The sequence below is a fragment of the Trichosurus vulpecula genome, chromosome 4 (assembly GCF_011100635.1).
Source record: "Trichosurus vulpecula isolate mTriVul1 chromosome 4, mTriVul1.pri, whole genome shotgun sequence".
Taxonomy (NCBI): domain Eukaryota; kingdom Metazoa; phylum Chordata; class Mammalia; order Diprotodontia; family Phalangeridae; genus Trichosurus; species Trichosurus vulpecula.
Genome location: NC_050576.1, coordinates 301,991,324 through 301,997,323, shown reverse-complemented (window position 1 = coordinate 301,997,323; position 6,000 = coordinate 301,991,324). Strand labels below are relative to the sequence as shown.

Sequence of the window (6,000 nt, the reverse complement as noted above, 5' to 3'; positions counted from 1 at the left end):
GTTGCTTTCAGAATTTAGCCAATCAATGTCTATAAGGATCTCGTTTTCTTTCCATGTTTTATATTTTATACTCTGGTTAAAAATGTAGTCTCCTCAGCTCTGTAGCCAGCCTGATACCTTTAGCTCTACCAAATGCAGATAAGATGTCAGTTGGGGGGGGGGGGCAGTCGGTGGGCAGCTAGGTGGCACAGTGAGTAGAACATTGGCCTCATAGTCAGGAGGACCTGAGTTCAAATCTGGCCACAGACACTTGACACACTTATTAGCCGTGTGACCTTGGGCAAGTCACTTAACCCCAATTGCCCTGCCTTCCCCCCTCCCAAAAAAAAAAAAAAAAGATGTCAGGCAAGGGCACTGTGGTTCTTGCCTACAGTAGAGGCCAGATGTATCTTTTATCTTAGTGTGGCTAAAAGAGCAGTGCTAGAAGGTTTTCACCAACTTGGCCAATACTGGACAGCAGGAGGACTTTGAAGAGACCAGGAAGAAACTTGGGCATTGAAGCTTAGGGCCAAAAAGGTTTTCATCAATGATGTCAGCAAGGAATTTGTGGAGGAGTTGGCCTGGCCATTTTGTTCAGTCTCCCGTATGAGGATCCCTACCTCCTGATTGCCTCCCTTGGCAGACCCTTAATTACCCACAAATGGGTGAAATTTGCCTGCTAGAATGGGACCAAGTATGTGTCCCACGGTGCTTACAGGAAAGGGGCATGACCAGATCCATTTCTAGCTAACCTGATATCCTTGGCCACTTAGATAAAAGTCATCACTTCCTAAAGAATGACTGATTTATACAACAGGTTCAAAAGATGCAATAACCTAATGGAGTATGCAAAGAAACATAGTACCCTAAGAATTACCCCTCAAAGAGCCCCTGAAGCATAGGCAAGAACCCCACTTACATCAACTAAGAAGCCAGAATTCTGGAGAACCCCAAGAACCAAGCACTGACATCTACACAAAGACCCAGGACCCTACAAAGGCTCCCGACAGCCCTGGTATCTCAAAGACTCAATTCAAGAAAGGTGTCCACAAGCAAGTGACCAATTGTCCAAGATGGCCCATCCCATCCATCACATGTCCTCACAGCTCTTCTTCTCCTCAGAGCTCTACCTCAATATAAATGAAATGTGGGCAAACATACAGTGAGCTGAATTGACACCACAGAGAACAGTTTCTTTGGGATGAAGTCCAATCCTCTATCAGGCTCGTTTAAACATTGAGGCTTTCACCATGGATTGAGAAGTACACAAAACCAAGCGGAGTCTGAGATTGAAATTTTCTGAATTGGTGTACAGTGGTTTCTGGCACAGGGGAGGTATTAAGAGAATCAGTTTAGATGAGTAAAAAATAATAATGATAGCTAGTATTTATATAGCACTTTAATGTTTGGTAAGTGCCTTAAAAAATAGTGCCTCATTTAACCCTCACAGCAGCTATGGGGTGAGAAAGCTGAGATTTTGTTGTTCAGTTGTGTTCAACTTTTTGTGATTCCTCTTGGGGTTTTCTTGGCAAAGATACTGGAATGGTTTTGCCATTTCCTTCTCCAGTTCATTTTACAGATGGGGAAAATGAGGCAAATAGGGTTAAGTGACTTGCCCAGCATCACACAGCTAGTAAGAGTCTGAGGCCAGATTTGAACTCGTGGAGATGAGTGTTCTTGACTCCAGGCCCAGGACTGTAGCCACTATACCATCTAGCTGCCCTCATAACAACTGTGGAATGGGAAGTCGAGGCTGGCAAAGGCTAAGCCATCTGTCAAGGATGACACAGCTAGTAAATGTCTGAGGCTGATTTTGAAGTAACTACCTTCCTGACTGCAGATTGGGAGCCCCACCCCTACCTAGCTGCCAAAAATCATTAAAACAGGTGAATTACTATTTTTTACAAATCATGGAGCTTGCTTTAAATAGGCCATATTATTATTACTTAACATTTCCCTTTCCTTTTCTCATGTGTGTGTGTGAGTTCACCTGCCACTCTGTTGCCAAATCCCAGGAAGAGGCTGAGGGCAAGGTCTAGGTGTGGGTCTTCAAGGGCCAGGTCTACAACCTGGGCTAAGAGTCTCCTCAGTCACTGCACAATGAAAAGCTCACGGGCATGAATATGCAGGGAGATTATGGGCCCTGTGAGGGCCCTGCCTTCATCAACATCAACTCCCTCTGGTTAAAGGAATGTCTGCAGAGCAAGGTCACCACTAAATAGACTGTCATCTGTCAATAGCATGGAGATGTTCCTGGTCACTGTCCATTTCCCCAAGTAATGGCACTGAATGTCATGATGATTTGTGATTGTCATCATTCTTCTGGTTTGCAGCTCAGCCAGGCCTTGTTTTCATCTTCCTTTAGCAAGAAGTGGTCAACAAAGGGAGGAGAGTAGAAATTATGATAATAACAGCAAAAAATAATAAAAGGCTACCTTGCCTATGAGCAACTAGATGGTGCATTAGATAGAGTGCTGGGCCTGGAGTCGGGAAGACTCATCTTCCTGAGTTCAATTCTGGTCTCAGATGCTTACTAGCCATGTGACCCTGGGCAAGTCATTGCCCTTTGTTTGCCTCAGTTTCCTCATCTGTAAAATGAGCTGGAGAAGGAAATGGCCAACTAGTCTGGTATCTTTGCCAAAAGAAAACCCAAAATGGGGTCACAAAGAGTCAGATACAACTGAAATGAATGAATAAACAACAACCACCTTGCATGTGGGGGAAAATGTAGTTTAAAACTAATAAGAATCTCAAAATAAGGCCACTATCTTGAATGTGACATTTTTAAAAGTCTAAATAGTTTTTTAAAAAAAGCATTTCGTTCATTCATCCTTAGAACATTCCTAAGAAGCAAGTAGAATGAGAGCAAGCATCACAGCCTCCTTTGTGGGTGAGAAATTGAAGCTCAGACACATTAAGCTATTCACCCAAACTTGAAAAAATAAAGTGTAGCTGTAACTAATCTGGTTCCTTGACTTCTTGTAGTCTGGTATTGGAATCTTAGGAGAGCTCCTCACAATTAACTGATGGGAGGAGGGCACTTTGTTACCTCATCCTCCCTGGCTCCACCACCTCTTTAACAACCAATTACATCAATGAAAGTGGAAAGAATAAAATAAGAAAACTGAACACTTTTCACGATAGTGACCAAGCTTGGTCCCAGAGAAATGCTGAGCGGGCTTATCTCCTCTTTGTAGAAATGGGAGACTGTTGTAGACATTGTCAGACTCAAGTTTCTGGTTTACTTAGTTTTGTGACACTGATTTTTTAAAAATTATTTATTACATCACTGGGGCTGGGGGAGGAGGGATATATTCAGAAATGAAGATCATATAAAAAAAAGATATCGATAAAAAATTGTAAAAACATGAATTAATATTCCCTTTGTCCCTGCCCTGTTGCCCCATTCCTAATCCTCTTAGTTAACCACTTTCCCTTCTGAGCTGAACAAGTGAGAACCTTTATTTTCACATTCTTAACAAAACATAAGTACTGAAACTCTTTCGGGTTCTAGGGGTAATGTAAGCATTTTGTTTTTGTTTTTTCTTGGAAAAGGAGGTATTAAGAGAATTAGTTAAGATGAGTAAATAGCTAGTATTTATGTAGTACTTTAAGATTCAGTAAATACTTTACAAATAAGATCTCGTTTAATCCTCACAATAACCATGGGAGGTAGGTGTTATTATTATCTGCATTTTACAGATGAGAAAGCTGAGGCTGGCAAAGGCTAAACCACCTGTTGAAGGTGACATAGGTAGTAAGTGTGTAAGGCTGGTTTTGAACTCACATCTTCCTGACTCCAAGTCCAGGGTGCTACCCCTACCTCGCTGCCAAGAATCATGAAAATAAATGAATTGCTAGTTTTTTGCAAATCATTGCACTTGCTTTAAATAGGTCCTATTATTATTATTATTTAACATGTCCCTTTCCTTTTCTCGTGGATAGAGAGTAAGAATTAGGGACAAAGTCTTAAGATGTGAATTACAAGAATACACCTGTCTAAAATTTTACTTCAGGTCTGAAGACAAGTCTAATTGTAAAGCATAATAACATCTGAACTCCCTAAATGGAAGAAAGCCTCATCAAATAGACTTTCATATTCTATCAATACATCAATACACTTTCATGTTATGTAATCTCTATAAGCTTTTTAACTGCTTTGGATAGAGGATAGAGGATATATTTAGTATATACGAACAAGATTTTTAGAAACCTGAACAAAATCCTCCACAAATTCCAAGAAATCTCTAGTCTTTTGCATTTCAAGGTTTCTCTTTGAGGGAAGCTACGGCTCCCTGAACAAAGGAACAAGACTTCCTAATTAATTAGTTAACTACTAGCTAATTAGACATGTTAATTAGGAAAAATACTTTTGCTGAAATCTCAGATGAGATACCCCACCCTATCAAGGCAAACGATTTGTACTGTTTTTGCCTCTGGATCTCATATTGGATGCCTGGTCCTTAGCACAGACCACTAGGGGGCAGTGTGGTGCAAGTGAAAGAGTGCTAGGTTTAGTGTTCGTGGCCCTAGGTACAAATCCCACCTCCAACACTCATTATCTGTGTGACCCAGGGCTAATCACTTTCCTTTTCTGAGCCTCAGATCTCTTACCCGTAAAAGAAAGAAATTGTATCAGTTGCCTTTGAAGTTCCCTTTGACTCCATGAACCAAGAAATTTAAACCTGTCTCTTGGACATTCTCAAGTCAAATGGCACCAATAATAAGGGTTAACATTTATATAGCGCGTTAGGGTTTGCGAAGCACTTTACATATTCCCTCACCTGATTTGACCAAGAAGTAAAAGTCCTTTTTTGTTGTTGTTTTAGTGCACAGAAGAGAACAGAAGGAAGGTTAGAAGATCACAGAGAATCAAGACGGCTTTAAAAATTACATGTTAAATCTAGTATAGACTTTTAAAAAGAAAACAAGCTAGATATAATAGAGATGGGCAGTTTCTTGTACAATGATCTTTTTTTCTGTTCTACGGTGTATATGGAGGTGCTCATTTTAGTTGGTGTTTGTTAATGTCAGAATCGATGTTTTTAATTTTAAACAATGAAAGCCTTATCCCTTCATTCACTCTGAGAAAAGGGGAAATATTCCTTTTTTTAGGATTCTAGAATGTTCTTCTCATCCCCAGTCAGTACAACTGATATCAGCCTCTTTATCATGGGTGTCTCTCCAGGGAGAAGTTCTCTTGAGTCTATTGGTGTAAATGTGACAAAACACATTAGTTCCAGGTGTCTTCATGGTCTAACAATGCTAAGTGGGGCCAAACCAAATCTAACTTAATGTTATCCATACATACCCGAGACAAACTTGTCAAAATGAGCTGTGCCCCTGGATTATTGGATTGTACCCATTAGTAATCTTCACCTCCTTTCCCTCCTCCAGGTCACAGAGAAGAATGCAGATCCCGAAGTAAATCTGCTGTCCTACCTGAGAAAGAACCGTATCCTTTCCCCATCACAATACTGAACCCCATTTCTGTATCACTTCAAAGTCTACAAAACATTTTGTTCACAACCCTTTGCAGTAAACAGTACATTTTATTATTATTCCTATTTTAAAAATGAGAAAATGGGCTTGGAGAGGTGGATTTATTTTCAGGTGCAATCAATCAACAAGCATTTATTAGTATTTGTTAGTAAGAGAACATTCTTCTCATGCCCAGTCAAGAGCTGATATCAGCTTCTTTATCAAATGTGGCTCTCCAGGCAGAGGCCCTCCCTCATGCATGATCCTGCTGGTGGAAATGGGGCCAAGCCAGGCTCTGTGCCCAGCTCTTCAGGTACAAAGGCAAATTAACCTGTCCCTGCTCTCATAGCACATCGTACTATTGTGACAAAGCATGTACACATATAAGTAAATGCAAACCTATAGAAAGATACAAAGAAATTGGGAAGGAGGGTACTAGGAGTGCCTGAGCAGGGAAGGGATCAAGAAACAGTTCACGTAGGAAGTGGCACTTGGTCTGAGCCTTGAAAGTATAGAGAGATTCTGAAAAGTAGAGGTAAG

General features: G+C 40.7%; 1 pseudogene; it reads left to right on the top strand.

The window, feature by feature from the left end:
* Positions 1–338: 338 nt before the first annotated feature.
* On the top strand, positions 339–2,201 carry LOC118845403 (annotated as a pseudogene).
* The last annotated feature ends 3,799 nt before the right edge of the window (positions 2,202–6,000 follow it).